The following is a 22,987-nucleotide window of genomic DNA, read 5'->3' on the forward strand; positions in this document are numbered from 1 at the left end:
TCTTAAAATCTAACATCTTGTTATACCAGTCACAATATTAAATCCAATTGCAATATCAGGAGTGAGTTTTCTTTGGAAATGGTGAAGGAAGTGGCAGCATAAATTAAAGTTACACCCTTTTGTGTTAATTTCTTGCTAGTCTTTTTTCCATTCCCCTTTTTGTATATTCTTCATTTTAGAAGATGATGTTATCCACATTCTTTACAACAACAGTCAATTTACTGTGCCTATTTAGTCACTATTGAATTTCTTGGATTTTGTTTTCTGAAACAAACAGAACCATGTTGTCTTGGTCAGTTGGGATGAAAATGTGGGTGGCTGACAAATTCAGACTGTACTCATCAGACTTAAACTCACTAATGTTTTATATTTGTGATTGAAGGTGAAATTTCACTGGTAACTTTTTGACAATGCTGTGGGCTTTTATATATATATGTGTGTATATATATGCATTTATACACACAGAAATATACACCTTATGTTACCTTTTCTGTTCTCACAGAAGCATTTGTGCAGCCATATAGTGAATGGAGTGGGGAACTGATCCAGCTGAAAAGTGGTCTTTCAGGGTTTTTTTTCTGAATAACTTTTCACCTAAATGTAATATCCTTGCATCTTGACTTAAAGAATCATAGAATCATCTAGGTTGGAAAAGACCTCTAAGATCATTGAGTCCGTTAACCTAGTGCTGCCAAGTCCACCACTAAACCATGTCACTAAGGACCACATCTACCTGTCTTTTCAATACCTCCAAGGATGGGGACTCAACCACTTCCCTGGGCAGCCTGTTCCAGTGCCTGACTACCCTTTCGGTGAAGAAATTTTTCCTAATATCCAATCTAAACCTCCCCTGGTGCAACTTGAGGCCATTTCCTCTCGTCCTATCGCTTGTTACTAGGGAGAAGAGACCGACCCCCACCTTGCTACAGCCTCCTTTCAGGTCATTGTAGAGAGCAATAAGGTCTCCCCTCAGCCTCCTCTTCTCCAGACTAAACAACCGCAGTTCCCTCAGCCGCTCCTCATAAGACTTGTGCTCTAGACCCTTCACCACTTGTTCATTTGTATTCCACTATACATATATATGTGTGTGTGTGTGTGTGTATAGACTTGTTCATTTGTATTCCACTATAGTCCCTACATCCTCTTGTAAAGAACACCTGTGTTGCTAACTGTTCTTTATTTTTAAACTTAGTAATCCTGGTAGCAGCTTGTGCTTGTGCTTTCTTGAATTGCATCTGCCCCCCACCCCCTTTTTTTCTTTAAATTATTTTTCTAAGTATTCCTCTGGTCTTTTGAGACCTTCTTGAAGGCTCATCCTGTCCTGTCAGTTGGTTCCTTCTGTTTATGGTGCTGATGCACAAGCATTTTGCTGGGACAGTGCAGGGGACTTCACTGTGGTGGGAATGAACAGTTGAGAAGGTTTAGAAGAAGGAGGCAGTGTTGTTTGAGCATGTCTGGTAGTGGCTGCTACTGAACATTGTGCTGTGGTTTGTCTATTCCTCACATGGGGATGTTCTAATTGGACAACTGATGTATTTCAGCTGTATGGATTAAGACTAAACTTAAATGTACTAATTCTTCTCAGGTTTATTTTCTGTATTAATATAATGAAATATAGTGATGGCAGGTGATTTGCAAGCAAATAATTTCATCCAGGATCTCTAATTATACTGAGACTATAGGCACTGACTTTTGAGTCATCAGAACTTGAAGACAGAATTAATTCCCTGTGCTATAAGTCATTGCAGTCCAGTTTCTCTTCATAATGTTAGACCTTGAAATATTAGCATTTACATAAAAATACTAACTATAGAAATATTTTCAAGAACTGCAAGCAGATTTTATATTCTTGTGGGTTTTTTGGTTGCTCATCTTGTGTAAATTGCATAAACGCTCTGGCAATGTTGGTGGAATATGGAGATGGTATATAAAGGAGTCAACTAGCTCTTAAAAGAGGAATCACAGGCATTTTCTGCTTTCTATGTTTTCTGATACCAAGTATATAGATATTCTGAAGTGTATTCTATTATTCATTTTGTATTCCATCAGCCCATTGTCATTAATTTTCTGTTTTGTCAATCGCTTTTCAGAATGTGTTTACAGTCTTTTGATAGGAGGATATATTTTCTAGTAGCTAGATATTGAACTAGAAGTTGTTTCAATTATATTCTTAGCTGTGTTGTCTGGTATCTCCCCTGGCCCAAGTTTAACATGCAAAGAAAAAAGAAGCTTTAATGAAAAGGCCTGTGGATGAAGGATTCTATTTGTCGCAAATATTGTTTGCTCAGCAACTGAAGTAAGTACAATATTCTTATTCTAACTTCCAACATACTGTCCTATAGCAATTTTGGGTGTTTTATTTCAAAGGTAGTGGCTGTGTTTTTTGCACGGTGCCTGATTAAATTTGCTTTTGACTGTGACTGCTATTTGGCTATTACTTATGGAAAAACGATAGAATTTCTAGGCGCAAATCAGTTGTATTCATTTAGATCCTTGCAATAAGTGTCTAATCAGTGCTTGCTGGAGAAATAATAGATATAGGTGGGATAGTGGAGAAGCTTACTGTTGCATGTTACAAGTTAAATTCCTTCCCTTGTTAAGATTTTTGCATAGTTAGTTTAGTTTAAGAACTTCAGTATTCACTTTGAGGTTAAATGTAACAAAGGCTTAATTACTCACTTCAGTTAGGCAGAATGCTTTGTTAGCTGAAATGTGCTCTGATATTTGTTATTTAGCGGTGATTTTTTTCATTATACAAACCTTTGATGCTCCCATTGGCAGAACTGAGAATTGGCTGTACTGGAATTTTTTTCTGCCAGTTGGTGAAGCCTTTCTCTCAGAGCAACATCCACAAGGTGGTGCCTTTTCATCACCTGAAAGGGAAAAGAACTTTGCTTTACAAAGTTCATGTTGGCTTTTGGCCTGTTGCTTGGCAGAAATGGGAAGCACAGATACTGAGGTGACAATATCCTTTTCTCCCTGAATATAAAGTGAACGCTATCGTTCTCTGTTCTTTCCAGCCTTCGTGGTTGGAAACTGTTTGACTGTGATGCTCAGAAGTTCAGAACTAGAAGAGAAAGGTAGTGGCTTGGAAATCAGAATTGAGCCATGTTGGCAGAATCATGAAAAGATTGGCCCTGGAATACTGAAGTTGTACAGGCCAGGGAGGATGTATACTGCCAGAGCATCTTGTGAAATTGGACCTAGAACTGCAACAACTTTTACGTGTCAGGCTCAGGACACCTTGGTGGAACTACACAGGAGCCTGAAAGTGGAAGAATGAGAAGTGCTTTAGGCAAGTGCTGTGCAGTTTGGGGGGTGGGTGAAGGGGAACTGGCATAGCATTGGCAATTCTCTTTCAGTTGCATCATAGTTTATCTTTGTAAGGTGAATTCAGTTGAAGATGAGGCAGTTGGAAAACGTTCTGAAATATTACCCTCTATTGCAGAATAAGACCTGAGAACAGAAGTATTATAAAGAAAGAGTTTTTTCACATGACCGATACGTAATTCCCAGCTGTGAACCCTCTGGCAATGAGCATGAAATCCAAAACACAGCTGATAGGGGAAAGGGCTGTTGTCAGCTCAGACCGAATACTTCAGTATTCATAGTGTGGTGCTTTTACAAACAGATATTGGAGTACATCAGAATAATTGGGTTTTGAGATCTGTGCAGGAACCTCCTCCTAGCTGTGTGCGATTTCAGATACGGTGGCAATCAGTGGTGAAGGAGAACCAGGTGTGCTCCATATTGTACTAGTTTTCCTGCAGAATAGCAAGCCTCGATGACCGCCCACCCCCTTATACCTCTCTGCCAAATTTCCTGCGGTAAATTGGTCTTATGTTCGCCTGTATGTACCTTGTGACCCCTTTAGAATATTTGTGGTATTTTAAACCCTGCATTGTGTGCATGACACAGTGTTTAGTTTGGAAACGAAGTTTAATTTAATCACACACGCTGATTGTGGTGTTTATTTTGGAACCAATAAGTAGGAGGCAACCTTTTATATTTTACTAGTCTGGATGAATTCTCCCTGTTACTTGATAACCGTGTATGAGCTTGAACTGAAAAAACTGATATTCAAAGGAATGCCGAAACACGGATGGCACTTGAATACGGCCTCTCATCCACTCTGGGCTTGGATTCTGTCGGACACCTAAACTCTTTGGGTGTTTGTGGTTCAGTGTGGTGATAGGGATAGAGTGGCTATTTTACTTTTTAAGGATTGTGTATTGTTCCTCTTTATGTGCCAGCGGAGCTGGAGAGGGAGCCGTTTTGGAAGGAGCAACATTCACATTAGAGGAGAGGCCTTTTCTGTTTGTTTCTTTCATCTATTACAAATGAAGGAGCTGTGTTTGCAGAGGGAGGTTATAGCTCTGTGGCCCTGGCCTTTTTTCGTTTGCTTCCCAAAGGTCTGCATTTACAGCAGAATAAGCAAGTGTTAGAAGCTGATTTGCTACTCCCTGCAAACTACCCTTTACACCTAACATCCCAGCAAAACTGCTCCCATGGTCTGCAGTTAATAATGCATGTGGTGGTAATTCTAGCCCCAAATCTTATCTTTCTCTGAGTGCTGAGGGGCTTGGGGAGAAAAAGGGCGTGAGTTTCCATGAGCCCTCTTTACTGGAATGTGACGGAAAAAGATGTAACAGAGAGCTGAAAGGAATCCACCACCAAACTTTTAATGCAGCGTTGCAAGGACACCTGTCTTCAGTATTTTGACTGCTGAAGCGAAGCAATTTTGATGCAAAGTTCTGTATGTCATGAAATAGCAGATATTGTATGAGATAGTTAAAGCTGTGTGTTAACGTGAATAACTCCAAGCTGTATTTTTCCTGTAATATTCTACTTGTGGTGTTCTTCTATAAACAGCTTTCCTTCAAGAGAAGTGTTGGAACTCTCCCTTAATAAGGCAATGCACTTAGAAGACAAGATTTGATAATCCAGGGATTTTTGAGATACCGTGTGTTTTCTGTTCTAAACTCCTGTGTAGCAAAATGCAGTGTTATTTCCGTGACAGTTATCTGGTGGCTCTTGGCAAATGCTGTTTTTCTGGTGTTTGCTCTAAGTTTTTTCTAGATCTGATTTCCTTGATCTTGTGAAAGAAAACAGGATGTTATAAGAACATAATCAAGATGAGAGAAAAAAACAGATGAATTCTTTGTTGTGGTTTGTTTTTAATTTAATTGAAAATCTGAAGATCTGCTTTAGATCATTATATTAACTTGGATTCCATACCTCAAAGGTGACTGTCTAGTTTTCTAAGCATAGCATGTGTGTTAATCTGCATGGAGGACAATACTTGAAGGTATGGTATCAAATTTGGCATAAAATTGATGAGTTATTTCTGTATGATGTTTTTGGCACTGTCTTCCATTAGTTGTCTGTAGAAATACTGCACTTGAGTGCAGACACAGTAGATGGCACTTGAGTCATTAATTTTATGATGTAGGAATGAAAACCAAACTCGGTTATGGAGTTAGCTGTTTACAGCAATAGCCACATTTTATTGAAAGAGCAGCTTCAAAGATTTTGCTTTCAGTTGAGTAGTCCTAGAAGAAAGTAAAACATGCACAAATTCTTTTTCAGTACATGCAGGCCCTCTGAGTCCTTGAGTTTGAATTTTTAAAAAGACAGATGGGCAGGACATGATCAGCCTGAGTCATAAATACATAGTGCCAGATTCCCTTTAAACATGTTGCCAGTGTTTGGGTTTGTAATCTATTGTTTACAGCATATTCTCTAATATAGTTTCTTCATTTATGTTTTCTAGTCTTGCTTACTCCATAGAACCATTTGTGATGCAACCTCTGATAGCAGGTGAAGGATAAAAATCTGCTAACAAAGTGGATTTGTAACAATATCGTCTTATCAGAACAGTTTGAATACTGCATTCCTTACTGTGGCTAAGTCTGACAACCAAGGCTAAGAGTATGACGGTAGTTTTGCTAATCAAAATGTAAACATATGTTTTAGGGTATTCCAGAGTGGTTATCTTATGCTATGGTTGGTGCTGTACCCTTGGGCAGTACGGTTTAGTCATTTCTTTATTCTCAATATTTTCAATGCTAGCATTAGGTATTGGATTGGCAGTCCTGAAAGCTGAAGCAGCAATAGAGACTTCCCTGATAATATCCTGTCACTATGATTCAGCACTGATGTTTATTGCTGAGTTAAGAAGGTGTAGTCAGTCTTAGTTCATGATTCATTCTTTGGCCTCTCTGCTGATGCTCTTATAATACTTATTTTAATGAGGATACTATCAGACTTTAACACAGGAACTAGCTTCATTTATGCTCTTCTTCCTAGGTTGTTCTATCACTCTGCCAATTCCAGGTTTTAGAGTTCATAAAAATGCTTGAAGGCCAAAAAAGGATGTTTATTTACTAGAGGACAGAGTTCTAACTGTATCTTTCATTTTGTTTAACCAATGTTTGTAAAATAGGTAGAGATATTTATGTATACTTTACTAACGTTTATGGGATTGTTACTATGTTTGGAAAAAAATGCTGCATATTAAACAGGTGTTACCTGCCACTGAGTTTGACCAGTGTGACTTTGCAGGGAGCTTACCCCTTGGTTTTTGCTTTGAGTATTTGCCAGTGAATTTCACCTCTCAGTACAGATTATATGGATGTGTACTGGACAGAAATGTAAAAACTAAGAGAAAAGTGTAGGGTACTTTGTTTGAGGGTGTAAATTATAGCTGCCTACTAGCATGGTGTCTTCATCTCATGATTAAGACAAGTCCCCTGATGTTGTAGCTGCATCTGTCCCTAATTCAAGATGCTCCATTCAGGTTAGAGAGTAATTAAGTCCTTTTAGCAGCTAGTCAGTTTTGTGAATGTTTTTTCCTTTCAAAAAGCCAGCTTTTTCCTCTTTGATTGAGACTCCCCAGCAGGAGGTACCTTTTTGCTTTGCCAGTTGGAGAAAGCCCACATCCACTTACAAAGACTGTACTGGAACTCACAGGCATTTCATTTTAATTCCAGGCAACCATCCCTTCGCTGCTGCCTTTGGAACAGCTCAGCTGTGGAAGAAGTGAGCTAATCTGGAAATTTGAAAGTGAAGTACTTAGTGAAGCCCTGGGGTTTACAGTGGGAGTAATTAAGGAGAGGAATTGCACACCCTGTACTTGATTTTTGTTTTAATTAGTCTTCCTTTGATCTAGTCTCTCAATTTAAATTTTAAGATTTGAATCAACAACCTGCCACAGTATATTGCTTAACTCCTCTCCTTCTCAGCCTGTAGAGGAGGTGTAGAATATTGTTTATGCTTTCTGTTTTGTATTTTTGTTGGGGAAGGTTTTGGCTGTCACTCCTGCTTCCTATTTTCTGTTGGAATTCTTTCCACCTCTCCCATGCTCTCTTTTCCTCCATTCTCCCCTTTCCCCTCCCAGTCAACTTTCTTTATCCTCAAACATCTTCAACTTTCCATTCACTGTAGGATGTAGTTGAGAATTGTTGTAACTTTTAGAAACCTGCCTCGGGCATCTTTGTAGATTGTCTCCTTCACTATGAATCAGTCCTGCTCCTTCCATGTGACTTCTCATTTATTGGAAGAGCTGTCTTTGTTGCTCTTGCCAATTGGAATAGGCTTCCTGCACTTCTCTGCCTTGCTGGATGAACCAGCTAATTTTAGCTCGTATTTGAAAAATCCTTCTTTTATTTCGACCTTGGCATCTGAGTTCCCCTTTCCTATGTTAACATATTCTATGTCGCAGTTTATCACCATGTTGCTTTTGTGATACAGCACAAGGGTGTTTTTGCATACGCTGTATCTGCAACTTGGATGTTGAAGCACGCTAAAGTCTACTGTGATCATATTAATGATGAATATTCTTTGTTTTTCTAGCAGGTTCTGATAACTATAGTCTATGGTTGTCGTGCAGGTCCTCTCTGATGGAAACTCCCAGCTTCACAAAGAGAATAGCAATTTAAGTCAGGGGCATCAGGCCAACCACGATTTCTTGAAGAAAAGTCATGAAAACATTGATATCAACATAAAACAAATAAGACTTTAGTTTTTGAAGTCCTATCCAAAAAATTCTCCTGCCAAAAAGCTGCTGGGCAAATATGGTAAATGGTATAGGAACCTGGTCTATCTGCTTTGGAAAAATAACACTTTATATTGACATTACCAAGATTTGAACTTTGCTTCTAGGAGTTGGATATTTTAGAATTAATCTAAGCTATGTTACTATTAAACTTTTGTTATCTCTGAGTGGACATGTGCCCTTTTATATTTTATAAATAAGCAGAAAATGTTTGTAGCTTCTGATACAGTTCGGTGCACAAAAATGCTTATGGATACATGCTGTAGTTGTGATGTCTTTTTGGCAACCAGTAAGTTTGGTTTTATTTTTTTTTCCCTTCAAATGAAGGAGACTGTGCTACTGATGTTTCCATGATAATTTGCCTGATCAATGATACAGCTACCTTTTTTTTCTTTTTTTTTTTTTTTTTCTTCCTACTGCAAGGTATATATTCCTGCTAGCTTTTAAATGTTCCCTCCTTTGTTTCCTGTTTTGTTACAGTCCCCGAGAATCAACAGTGCATCCGCCCTGTGGCCAGCAGAATTGCTAGTAGGTGGATGGAAGGAGACCTCATCCAGTGCTTTGCCCTCTTTGTGAATTTTAACTAGTTGCTATTTAATAGCAGCGTTACAAGGTTAAAATTAGTTTTGTGGGTTTCTTTAAAGTAGTTTGGTTATCTAGTTTCATCTGTTGCATTTTGAATTAACAAAATAGGAAGGGGTTGTGTAGGAATTCTTCTCGAATGCGGTGGGATCTAACTTTCGTAATTGGTGTTTACTCTCTGATATTATGCATCTCAGCTTTGATAATTACAATGAAAAGCCTAATCAGTTCTATTCTTATGTGATTTCATGGTATAGTAGGATTTTAAGTTGAAATATACCAGGTATATTTTTCTCCTTCAAATGATGAAACCTCATGTTTTTATAGCCTCTAAGCAAGCAAACAAAACCTAATGAAGATGTACCTGAGAAGCAAGTGGGGAGAATCAAGTGTCCAGTATTTAAAGAATATGAGTATGCACCTTAAACAGTATATCCTTTTTATGCTCCTTGTCTTTGATTAAGGTTGGGGTTGTTTGTGGTTGTTGGTTTTTTTTTTTTTTTTTTTTTTTGGAGAGATATTTTTTCTTGTCATAGTTAGGACAGAGTTTTCAGTGGTAAAACTGATTTTTCTTGAGATTTTGAAGAGCAGCAATGAAAAAGGTGATAATTACCAAGAATACTGGCTTGGCATTTTTAGGTTTCATACCCTGCTGTATTTTTCACAAATGCTAGGCTACATTGTATTTTCCATTAAACTGTTGTTTGTGATGTCTACTAAACAGAATATATGCATTTATTTCAACAGTTCTGATGACTACTCTTAACTGCTTAAGCTGGGATTTGTCATTCACATCGAAGCTATTCTTATGGTAGTGACTCCCAACAGTTGGCACTAAGGTAAAATTTTTGAATGTGGTTCCAAATCAAATAAAATCATATTTGAAAAGCTCCAAGATAAGCGTAAAATTGCATCTTTCCACATCTTGCATATGGAAATGACTGTTGGTTTATCATAGAATATTTCAGACTGTTGCTTGCTCAAGGATTCTCACAATCTGTACCTAGTAATGCAAGTGACGCTTTGCTGCTGCTTTTAAAGAATTTCAGTCCTGCAGGTTGTAGGAGAACTTGGAGGGAAGTACCTAAATCTGATTGGGCTGAGGCTTTCCCATTATCTCTAGTAATTTGAAATACAGATGATAGTGTGAGTAGTGAGTAGCTGGTTATATGTGATAGTGTCTGAGAACTGAGTGGGGTAAGGCTTAAGACAGGAGAAAGATAAGAGTGGGAGTCCTCCCAGTTTTTCATGGTGCAAGAAATTTCTACTCTGCCTTGCCTTATATCTTATCTTTTGAATAAAAGCTGATTAGATGAAATATAGGTGTGACAGCCTTTCTCAGAAGACTGCATAGAAACGCATCCCCTTAGGCCAGAGATCTTTGAACACAGCACTGGAGAAGGGGATAAAATACGCCGAGATTGTATTGGCTCTATTTTAACCTGAAATCAAGAAGTAAAGATAATAAAGTCACATGAGCAGGTTCAGCCCTGATAAAGGAATAAATATTTTGTACTGTTGTCTACTCCATCACAGTAGGAACTTAAAAAATAGTGTGTCCATCCAGAAGGTTGTTTTCTAGTTGCTTACCAATCCATTGATTCTGCTCTTGATTATTACAGTTATCTATCCCTGTAGTAATGTGAGTTTTTTAGGCATATTGCTACAAAGCTTTGTAGTCTATAAGGATTCTATTCACAGTTTCTCTTTTGATCTTGCAGTCTGCCATAGGTTTGACCTCAAGTACTTGAAGGACCTACAGTTTCTTTGAGTATGGTTTTGACTGTCTTACAAGCTTTCTAGAAGAAAGCAATGAGATAAGAGGCTTGCAAGCAGAATGTGGGGACTTAAAAAGGAGCTTCACCAAACGCTTTAATTTCTAGAAGAAATAAGAGTGGTTAAACAATTATTTTCACAAAGATACAAACACAAAATTCATTTTGACTGCTTGGCTTTTGTAAGGTCTTTATTACATGCACAGTTCCATATTCTAAGCATTAAAAGCAAAACTAAAACCCCACGATCCTGTGAATAAAATTCATTATTCCAGGACACTGGAAATGGAGAAAGCAAGAAAAAAATTGCTGCTGTTTTAGATCTGAGGAGGTTGATGAAGTACTGCATTGTGAATTGCACATCATTATCTTGATTACTTGATTTTTTTTTTTAAAGACATCCAGGATCGTATTTTTCTGATAATAACCTTTAAATAAAAGTTCGTAATATTGGAACACTGAGTGAGTTGATTTCATTCTAGGTTTTGAAAAAGCAAGGATGAGGAATGGTTACATTGTTATTTTGTTTTCCCTTGAAGAGAAATCACTTTAATATAACACAAAAGTCTGAACTGGCTTCTGAGTGATTATGGAGATTCACCAAAAATACCAAAAATGGAGATTTTTCCAAAATGCAGGGAAATTTCAGATTGTTTGGATAAAGCAATCAATCTCTCTCATGCCTGGCATATATAAATTTCTATGTTCTCTCTGTTGGATCTGTTGTGGAATAAATTAGAAGGAAATAAGAAAATGTGAACTAATTATTTAAGGAATAAGCTGTTGCCCCAGCAATCTGTCTGTCTTTGTCTAATCTTGGAGAGCTATTAGCTTGTTTCATGAATATGCTGCAGTCTAGGATTCCATGGGCAAGAACAGCTTAAAAAAAAGACATGGGAGTTTTTTAATAACATGACATGGAATTTTGAAGATTGTATTAGCAAAACAAATTTTTTTTTTTTTTTTTTTTTTTGAAATCTCTTGAAGACAGAGAGCCTCCCTTTTCTGGCTGGCTGAGAACAATACCCATATGTTACTTTTCATACAAGATCAATAGCTTTTAGAGCATTCTGTTTTGGAACCAGTGACTGACTTAGTTTAGCTTTCATAGCTTTTCTTAGCTACATGCAAATGAAGTGCAAAGCTGGTTTGATTAAAGGAGGACACAACGGTGGATTTGGGGGGATGGGGGGAGGAGATCGTTCAGAATTGAGAGGAGCAAAACCTTCAACAGAGCTTTAAACCCATATAAGATGAATAATTTTAAAATTGAGGGGATGGAAAAGGGAGCCTCTTTAGGAGAAATTTTGGGAGAGTTGGTGTGAGGAAGCAGGAATGCTTAGTGGTTCTCTTTTCATGGCAGTAAAGCCATGGTGTGTTGTGTTTTTTGGTGTGGTGGTGGTGTGGTTTTTTTTTTGTTTGGTTGGTTGGTGTTTTGGTTTTTTGTTTTTTTTTTGTTTTTTTTTTTTTTTTTTTTTTTCTCCTTTCCCCTTGTGCTCTTTCTGAGCCCTGGTTCTGTCTGATAGCCCTTGCTATTAGCACACCTTCCCATCCTTTGCCTTTGCTGGGTCTGGCCACTCTGGAATGAACCCTGTGCTATTCCACAAAATTTATTAGCTTAGGTTCTGCAATACACTTTCCCTTTGGAAGGTGGTATGTATCACTAATGAAGTTGTTTTGGTGGGGAACTAGTTGTCTATGTGAGTTGTTAGAAGCTTAATATTTATGGAAAGGGAGTCCTGTTTTTTCCCTTTAATAAGCGCATAGTGTCTTTGAATGGATTTGCATTGTGTTACAACAGTAGAGATACTGGCTGTGTCAAATAGATCACACTTATTTCTGTCATGCTGGCTTTATCAAGCGTAGCATGGCTACCTTGGTAAGTGTCATTAAAGGAGGAACTTTTCTACTAATGAAAGATGCTATTGAGTGGGTGCTTGTCTTCACTAGGCTATGAATGTTATTAACTTGTTGAAGTTAATTGGCAAAAATAAGTGGATTTTCTCCACCCATTTCATCTTAGCTACAAATATATGGGTCAGCTTTTACACATACTGTACAGTTACAGTAGTGCAATCATATCTCTAAGATGAGACAGCAGTCAGATAATGTGCACAAAAATATGACCAAGGATTTGGCCACATTTGTTGGTTTCATTAGAAATGCCATGAGATTGTCCAGTCAGTAGAGGAAACTTAAGGTTTTTAAAGTCTCAACTGAAAGCTCTTCAGATGGTAAACTCTACTTGCTTTCATCTGCATCCTGCTGCAGATTGAAGCTGTGGTTCCAGAGAGTCTAAGTATTTGAAACCTGAGGCAGAGAGATGCAGGTCATTCTCTGTAGCATTTAATGGAATGACAACGTTTTGCGTGTAAATCTAGTTAGATATCAGTTAGGAAATGGAGAAGGAATGAAAGACATTGGAAATGCTGTTTTCATTTTGAAGTATCATATACTCTTCTTGTTTTGAAATGCAAATACTGAAGGGAGATTTAAGAACAATAACAAAAAGGCACTATATTTTCCCCCTCCCCCTACCACTTTTTCCACTACAAAGCAGATCTTTTAGTATTTTATCAAGTGCCCTGACCCTTTCGTATTCAAGCCATAAAGACTGTCTGACTGGGAAGGATAGGTAAAGGAGTGGGAAACAAAGGGGATGTGTGTATTTACTTGTCAAAGATGTGGAATTTACAGACATTAAAGCAGAAATGTCCAAGGATTAAAACCTAAAGGAATATACTGAAAGTTGTGCTGCTTTGGGTAGATGCTGTTTTCCCTGTAGGCATTTGAATCTGAGTGAGGTTGTTTTGTGTAGCTGAAGATGATTTATCATTTCAACATGCCCAGTGGGCTAAACCCTGAAACGTTTCATAACAAAGATAACCAGAATAAATGGTATATGGATTCTGTATTCATCTGAAGGTGAACCTCAAAGTAAACATCACTGGTTTCCTGAATGTTTAAGTGGTACTTTGCTATGTTTGACTAATGGGTGTTGTGAGTTTGAGAATTTCAAATAGCAGGATGGATTTCATGGAGAATAACACTGAGTGAAACAGTGGTCCGTTCAGCGACATTTCTTTTAACATAACTTTGTATCGGCCATGTAAGTTACAAAAAGGTTGTAAGTGCTCATCACGCAAGAAAATCAAGTCTCTCTAATATTGAAATTGTGTGTTTGGATGCTTAGCATCAGTGTTTAATCTCTTAAAAATATTGTTCTCTTTGAGAGATAGCCCACATAGAAGGTTGTTGTTTCTTTTTTTTTTTAAATACAAAATAATTTGAAGATTGTAGGAATGGGGGGAAAAAAGTACATACAAGACAAATGTGTGGCATTCAGTTTATATAAAGGTAGGATATTCAGGAATAAAATTACTGTTGAATGGAGTTTGGAATGGGGGAGAGGGCTTAAGTATTGTGACCTGCCCTGAAGTTACAGGGCAATGTAATTTCTCTTCAACTCTGAGTACAACTGGCACCTTTTAGCAGCAAACCAAAAGAGCAAGGATATTAAGGTTTTGCTGTAGATGGTACCAGATCCTTTAACTTCTCATTTGATTGTTGAAAATTATTTCTCTTCCTTTGCTAAAATAGCATCACCTGATAACTTGACCCTGAAGCTTAGGTTGTAGTGATGGTGCTTTACATTGAAATACTTGCTTGATTGGAATCTGTTTGAGGCTTTTGTTTATTGCACCAAGCATATATTCAACTGCCATTGGTATATTTTATGAATGCTGAAGTAAAGGAAGGCTATTTTTAAACTCATAAATCTAATGTGGGTAGTCTGGTTACAAGGTACACATCAGTTCTGAGATCATAAAGACAACAAATGTCTTGTTGACCCCTCAGCACCCTAAATTCAAGTCTTGACAGTATTGCGAGTAAGCTCCAAATGTTATTTACTCCTGATCCATCTGCGAAAGTGTTGTAATTATGCCTGTGAATCTTGTTTCAAAGCGTTTCTCTTCCCTTTTTGGAGAAAAAAAAAAAAAAAAAGTCAGCCTGTCAGCTAGGACAGCAGTATCTTAGAGAACCCTTCTGTTACGATAGGGTTTTGGTTGACCAGGGTTGTGCTGAGTTTTGCCAGTTTGGATACCATTCCTTGTTTTAACTCCACTGAAGCATGGTTATGATGAGTGGCTGTTCCTTTCATCCTTCTGCGACTGCACTGCACATAGTTTATGAAAGAGATTGGGATGGTTCTTTTGTGTCAGGGACCCAGTGGGACCACCGAAATTCCAGATTAGAATAAGATGCCTAGTGGAGAATTAGAAACGTGAATTCCTTTTAGATTATTTATGCAGAAATCTTAAAGCAGCCCAGGCAACCGAAGAAGTAGGATGGGAGGACCAGAAGGATGGTGTGAGTAGTTTACTGCATGCTTAGTTTGCTAGAATTTACTCTTCATGAATGGCTTTTAAAGCAACCTTATGCACACCCTTCTGCTACAATAGAGAACTTACCAGCTGCACAGAACCTGCTGGGCTTGTTTAGGACTCGAAGCAATAAAATGATTATGTGGTGCTGTGCAGCTCTGTTACCCCTTGGGCATTTTTTGCGTGTACACTGTGCTGTGTAGGATGTGATATGCTATATGTGCCAATAGTTGTATGTACCTGTATTGAAGCAAAGGTGTTTCCTGGATTCCCACATCTGTCTGATTTTTATTTGGAGATACCATTGGCTTGATGTGCTGTGTGTTAGTGAAACAGGTATATTGGTGTTAATAGGAACTGTACCTTAATCTTCTCTAGCTGGGGATAAACAGATCTGTACAGTGCGCTCTGCCTCACTGTGGTGCTAAGGTTTTTCTCAGGACTCTTCCATGCAAAATACTGTATATACGCAAACTGATTACTGCAGTTTTCATCACAGAATCTGAGCTATCTTTACAAACCATGAATTTGGCTCCTACCTCAGCAGACTGTTGTCATCCCATTTCATACAGATAAAAACTGCATACAATGTTAAATATATTTCAGGGGATTTTGAGATGTTGGTTGACCAGGATCTCCCTCTGATTTTGATTTATGTGTGCTCGGTAAGAATAGACATGAGGACTAAAGTAAGTTAGTGAATGCCTTGGATTAAATTAGCAGGATGAAAATGAATGATGTGCAGTAAATGCATCCATAAACGTATTTAGATCGATGAGGCTAGCAGCAGCAGTGGTCCCAGTTATAATTAAGAAGTTTTAGCAGTAACAGTTTTCCAGTTTGTAGGCTGTTTGCAGTCTGTAGAAGAATAAACAGAAGTAGAAAGCTATTTCATTGTCAAGTAATGCTAGAGTAACATGAACAGGTAGCATCAGGCCCATCTGGCAGTGAAAGACTGACTTCTGTTTCCTACTAGAGTACTGTGCTCTAAGTTCCCATCGAATGAGAAAAGTCTTTCTACCGCTGATACGTTATTTGCTGTCAGGACACTGTCTTTATTTCTTTATTATGCATTAAGATCATCTCAGTCATTACTTGACTATTTTCTATTACATTGAAAATGTGTATTCCTGTAAAAGAGTCTGAAATTGTACACAAGATACCAGTAGTTTTATTTCTCAGAATAATGGCATTAACGTAGTTGGAAACTATAATATAATTTGAGAAGGTACTTGATTTTCAAATGTTAATAGCAGCTCGCCAACTTAGCAGTACTTTTGTATAAACTACTTCTGTATAAGAAATTATGATAAAGGAGCAAAATACATGCCTGCTGAAAGGTATAGAGGGCAGAATCTGGCTTCTTGAAGTTAGCAATGACAAAGAGGCTTCTAAGTCAGTATCTTGTACCAAGTCAGTATCTTTTAATGGAAATTTCAGAGAGTGACTACTCCTGTACAGATTTTTGTTGTTGCTCCAAATGGCTCCTTTAGTTTTACTTAACTATTATGTGTTTGTCCTTTATTATTCAGTACTGTGAAGTTAGGAGCTACTGCAAGATTTATAGTCGTTTGCTGCAAGTACAAGGTCACCCTGACTGGCTTGCTTTCACTCACCATTGTTAAATTTTGTTTTTCAAGCTTTATTCTTACATAAACCTTTTCACTTTTGTCTCGAGGCTTTCAGCATCATTTGTTTGCATCTAGCTTTTCTTTTCTTGGATTTGTTTTCACAGAAAGAAAACTAAAGTTCAGGTAACATGTTTTGATGGTGCTAGGGGGACCTGAGAGGCTGATGTTCTTTCACTATGCACTGTCAGAAAACTGTTAGTCTTTCTTTTTTCTCTCCCCCTCCTCGTGCTTCTGTTGTAGCCTTTACTGCTGTTCCTACACCACCACCACCACCCCGAACTATTTCTTTACCACTCTATAATGTGTTAATACCTGGGAATGGATGCAAGATAACCTTCTTTTAGTTTCTGGGTTAAACTATATGTGGCCCATTTAAACCAACAGGTTGTCTTATCTATTTCAGAATACATGATGCAGATGAATGCTGTGCCGTGGAAACTGACATTAGTTATGTTGCTGTTCAGCAATAGTTACATTGCTGTTCTAGCATCTGCATGCTAAATAGAGGGTATGTAAGTAAAAGTGTGATTTGGATAAACATTATTAAGATGGGGCATTGGAGTTTGCTATTAATATCTTAACAACTAACCAGCTCAATATTCTGTATTTCCATATATGTCTAAAAATAAGCATATTGGATTTTTACTGATGGTTCTAATCAAAGTGTTGCCCATTTGTGCATGTTTTGGAATGCGACGGTGGTGCTTGTTTTGCTGTTTTGTTTTTTTTGTTTGTTTGTTTTGTTTTAAGCTCTATTGCATAGCATGAATGTTGAGCAAACACTTAATAAAGCACTGCAAGCAGTATCTTTCTGGACAGTTATCCTTTGTCTGTAAGACTGGCATAAGCTTCTTGCTGAAGAGGGGGAGGGAGAATGAGTGTAGTGTGGATGGAGTTGTAAAGGGGCATGATGCCATTGGCAACCAGTCATGATATATATGTACATATGTATATAACGAAAGTGTGTCTGCAGTTCTAAAGCATAACTCCTAAACTTTAAAGAAACTTCTCATAAGAAATGAATTAATAATCAGCTTACTACTGTGTATGGGAGAAGAATGCTTGCTTTTGTCAAGTATTATACTGAAAAAAGAGCTGCTTCTTGATCTGCTGCTGTGCTGTGATTCAGCCTGTTCTGACTGTGGTGCAAACGTATTTGTTTGGGTGCTTATTTTTTCCGTAGTGACCAGCCTCACGTCCATTGAGAGGGAGATATTTTTTAACACACTCTGTTTTGGCAGAGAAGTTGCCTACCTTAATTTTGTGTTTTCTGGAAATCTTTGTGTTTTGTTGTTTTGGTAGATCTCGGGCATATTGAATGCTCTGTTTTTATTAAACAAGTACATGTAACTGAATATCTGTAACAAAGCAGGTTTCCAGCTTCTTTGGTAAGAAATGTAATGAAATGTGTTTCTATTTGTCTCGGCTGGTGCAGGAACTTAAATACATTTGTTTTTTGGCCTCACTGACCCTGAGTACATCAAATTAATGGTTCAGAAGTTACTATTGTCCTTTTCATTGCTATCAAACCTTATACAGGCTAGAACTGCATCTTTTTGTAGTTACTCAGATACATAGGTAAGTAGATGATTGTGACCTGGTAAAAGGAAAATGTTACAGACCAGTAGATGAAGCATTTAAAACCACCTTTGTTAAAAAGCCTTCAGGTAAATGAAGTGTATGTAATATTGAACTCACAGATGTGCACTTTCTCCGTGATCACAAATAAGGATGAACTTAGTCCCCAGAGGAAATCTGAGAGCTGTATTTTATTGTCTCAGTGAGGAGTAATTCCATATGAAATGATTTATTCCAGAAATGCTCCCTCCAGCAAGTTTGCAGGACTGGCTCTAAGCCTGTAGCTTAGAAAGCAGAAAGTGTCAGAGGGTCCCAGAGCAGTACAGGTATTAAATAATGAGCAGTTCATGTGGTGTGATCCCTACAGTGCTGCAGAGTTATGCTTGTAGCCGGTTTGGCAAAAGTAGAAGGATATGGAAGATAGGTCTATATTTTAGATAGACGAGGAGTTTAGCGGGCCTCATATCTTTGCGTGGTTCAACATCTTAGTATGTGTAAGTGAAAAACTGTTTTAATTAACTGTCATTTTGGAAATGAACACGGGGAAATAACATTCCAATTTAGAGTTCTCATGGCTCACAATTTTGACTAACTTCTTTTAAAAGTTACGTAATTTTATATTCTTGAACTCCATATGATACTAAGCAGGTTTTTTCTGGAAAACATGCATATATATATATATATATATACACACACACACACATATATATGACTAGGTTATTATTTCTGCTGTATTAATAACTTGAAGTTTTTTGGGTCTTGATGTAGTCTTTAGTCACTTTCCTTAGGTAATAAGTAATAGTGCTTTTGAATATTCTCTACTAAAAGTGGTTACTTTATTGGTGAATACAAGGCTCCTTTCAGTTGTTTAGAGATTCTGCTAGAAGATAAAAATCACAAATTTCATGGTATTTTCTTAGATCATCTGTTAACTTCTGAGAAAAATAAGGAGGTCAAGATCTTTACTGAAGAGCAAAGGCTTCAAGGAAGGAAAAAATAAAAGATGCCATGTGCTTCTTGCCTGGATTATTTGGTGTACTTAAAACCTGAACTGTTGGACAGACAAACATCTGGCTTTTGTGACCTATACACGCCTCAGGTGTCACTTTCCAAAAACTGCACTATCACCGTATTTAATAAGAATTTAAAATATATTCTGTTGCTCTTTCCATCAGGAGCTGTTTTTGAGGTGGATGCATTTTGGTCACCTGGTCACCCCTTGTTAACGGGGTGCAGTCAAGATAAAGATCATGGTTGTTGATCCGTCACCTGGCTGAGTTGTGGAATAGCTTGGGCAGGCGCACCTCACCTCACTGGTGAGGCATGGGTTATATACAGTATCCATTGCAAAAAGAGGATAAGATCCCAGAACATGGCAGCAGACAATTATTTATATGAGATGCGATTTTAAGTAATGACTTTTCTTCATGTTCGGTTTCCTTTTAAACTTGGAGGACAACTAATGAGTCAATGCAAATATTTTATGCTAATTCAGAATCCATATTAGGTTTTTTTAAATCAAAACCATAAGACTGTGTGTACCAAAAAAGAATCATTCACTTTCCATTGAAATGGAAACTAAGAGGAAAAAAAAAATTTGAAATAATGAGACAGGAGTTTAAAAATATATGTCAGTTTTTAAGTGACCCATACATCTTTGTCAGACCAGCTCAGCGTCATCTGATCATGTTTTGAAGATATGGTGCTATTTGTTATGTTTAAGTGTGCTGGGAATTTACTTGAGATTTATGTTGGTTTGAAAATTCTTCCGGTGATGCTCTACCAGCAGATGTACTAATTGAAGTGCAACGTCAAATTCGTTAACAGAAAACACAGTATTTTTATCAAAAGGCATCCAAACTTTTCAGACTTCCTGGTTAGTAGAAATGTTGATAAATATGTTAGGTTTTGGAGCCGGGATAGCCCTCGTTGTCATATCTTGTTATGATATCAGGTATTTCAGAAAGGAGAGATTCTTTTCAAGAATTATTTAGATCTTGGCTGCTATGTTATATTTAAATATAAATCAGAAGGGTTACCAAAAAGATACAGAACTTGACATCTGCCTACAGTTTCAGAAAAATGCTTGGTATTTACAATGTAGAATTGAGGTAGAAGATTCCTGTTCTAGAAGTTACTAAGAAGAAAAGACATCTGTCAGATAGCGATGTGCTTTGTTTAGAGGATATAGAAGCAGCTCTTAAAGAATTTCACATTTTAGAGACCAGTGAGGGTCTAATGAGGGGAAAATAATGAGTAAAACAAAAAATAACAAATAAATAACAAACAGGTTAATAAAAACCTCCTTTTTGTAGGTGTTCCTTTACCCAACCACTGTCTCGAGCAAGGTATGGTTATTTTCATCTGAGTCTGAAGTTAAACACTCTACTGGTTTCATTTATTTCAGCCTAAATAAAAAACAATGTTTAAATATATTAAATATATTTGTTGGACTTCCTTGGGAAAAAATGGTTTGATCATTTGGCAAAAATGCAGCGTGATAGAGCTGTAAGAAAGTAAAGTTTGATACTACTAGTGCTTTGGGTTTTCAGGCAGCTGGGAAACATTTTTGACGCATTTATCTTTTAGGTAACTTGGGAGCATGTGTTCGCTTGGACTTGGTGCCATGTTGTGATCAGTTTGGGTTGTGGATAGAACAAGCCTTGTGTCTGTTAAGGGCACAGCCTTGTTATCAGCCTGCAAAAGGTTATATAGACATATGTTGTTTCGGTCCAATACAGCCTGCTTATTCTGTTTCATGCTAGCAGCCTGCCTGAAAGATATTCTTTGTCCTAAAATAGTGTTTCAAGTTCACTGGGATTCAAGTATTACCTCACAACTGCTAAGGCTGTTTCAGGAAATGATGAGACTCTTGGATCCCCTACCACGTTGGATAACTTAACATCCGAGGAAGATGTTTGCAAGTCCTTAATCCGTGAAATGTGTAAAGAACCCTGCTTAATGCATCTCCTGATTTCCCAAAAGAAGAAGGTTAGCTCATTCTTTCAGATGTTTAGTGCCAACAAAATCATGGAATAAAATGTTGTTCATAGTAAAAGCCAGGAGACAGTTTAGGGGAAAGGCTTCCCTTTAAGGAGGTCCTCTGCAACATCTACTTTGTCTTTCCCCTTTGATCCTTATGGCTTTGAGGAATTAATCCAATTAAAATATATTTATACTAGCATAAGATAGGATGTTTGCTTGGAGTCTTATTGCCGTGTAACTCATGGTTAGCTTCTTGAGTTGGTGTCACTGTGTGTTGCCTTCTGCAGTCATCAGTGAGTATGCTCTTCTTCACTATTGTCATCTCAGGCAAGGGGGGTGGGAAAGATACCAGCTCTGATAGCAGACCTCCCTTAGGCATTTTCCACCTTGAGAATATATCCTTAATGATAAGCTCCAGGTATCTCAAATACAGAAATGGAATTTCTGAGAAAAAATATCGTCTTAAGGAAAACTTCATTCACCTGGGGTTTCACGTGTCCTTGCCGAAGACATATTCTATTCTTTTTCTTGTAAATGGCTGAATAATTAACATCAGTATCTTGGCTTGTACAGTGACTGCAGAGGAGGCCCTGGTAGTCTCTTGCTGAAGGCTTTCTGAACCAGTCTGTGATGGCATGAGTGTGAATTAAGACGTAGCCATGTTTTACTACTATGTTGCGTGTATCTGTCCCTTTTAAGGTGCTTCCCCCTCTACCCCCCTCCCCTGCCCGCATGCAAAGTTCAAACGCTGGCAATATCCTGAACATCTGTAACACGGCTGTCTAGAACTCCTTGCATCCTCCCAAGGTGACATTATGTAATTTCTGGGGCCTCCAGAAAATGCTTTCAGTTTCTTCTTTTGAGACCTTTTATGTCTAATTCCAAATGAAGTGGTGGCTACCTTAGAGCTTCTCACAGGGGCATGTGTGACACAAACAGTAACTTGGAGGAGAAAATGGCATGCGTCTCAGTCGCTGGAGTTCTTTGAGTTGTGGTGCCGTGTATCTAGTCCTGAGTGTAATCTCTCTCTCTTCTGCCTAGCTGCGTACAGAGGGTGGTAGCTGAGCAGAAACCTATGTCCCCTCTCTCCTCATAAAGACAGACAAGGCATATGCAGAGCGTTTGGATACCTCAGTCCGAAACCAAATCCCGGCACTCCTGTGAGCAAATTGCCTGTTTGTGAATGACTTCATGATGAGTTTCTTATCATTTAAAATAGTCCCTAGAAGATCTTTTTAATCAACAGTAAATGTAGCTGAGAGTACCTAATGTGATGAATGGCACCGTGTGGTCAGAATCAGCATTTAGGATGTATTGAAATGTCTGTAATTGGCTCAGTTAAAACCACCTTGTAGCTGAGCTCTGGTCTTGCTCTTTTGAATGATACCGTGCAGTTTGCTGTGATATTCCCCTCTGTCTTTTTGGCCGCTTCTTATTTTTCGTGGACTGTTTAGAGTTGTGTGCTTTAATGCTCTTGTATGTGGTGTTTTGTTTTTTTTTTTAATGGATGCAAAACAAGTTGGAAAAGGAATCACTGGCATCTCCTAATTCCTCTGACTGGAAAGAAAAATGAAGTTTTCCTAAAAATAGTGATTTGGGATGAAACTTCTTCTTTAGGACTTGGGATTTCCTGGACAGTTGTCAGTTTGTTTCAGAGCCTTAACATCAATTAAATGTAGCTTGTTTGATATTTAAGTTGTATTTTTAATAAAGAGGAGGGAAAAAAGGTATGAGAGGTCTTTAAAATGCTATCTTGTACTCAGGAAATGAAATGTTTTGGCTTCTTAAATAAATATGATGTTTGGCCATTTATGTAACAAAAGAATAGCAGAGGCTGCTTGTCAGATAATTGGAAAGGCCTCAGAAGGAAAATATTTCGTCCCCAAGAAACTGGTTAATCTGTGTATATCTCATATCTTGGATGCTGGCCCACTGTAATGGATCTGAAAGCTTGTTGGAGGCACTGTCTTAGAAGGCTGGGTCTTGGTCTATCAC

General features: G+C 37.9%; 1 protein-coding gene across 2 annotated transcripts in view; it reads left to right on the top strand.

Moving 5' to 3' along the window:
- RAD51B (RAD51 paralog B) overlaps window positions 1-22,987 on the top strand; it is a gene marked incomplete at its 5' end in the record, with an annotated part of 406,133 nt that overhangs the window by 32,389 nt on the left and 350,757 nt on the right. The gene's annotated exons all lie outside the window — the stretch shown is intronic.

This window comes from Platalea leucorodia, assembly GCF_965183815.1.
Source record: "Platalea leucorodia genome assembly, chromosome: 7".
Taxonomy (NCBI): domain Eukaryota; kingdom Metazoa; phylum Chordata; class Aves; order Pelecaniformes; family Threskiornithidae; genus Platalea; species Platalea leucorodia.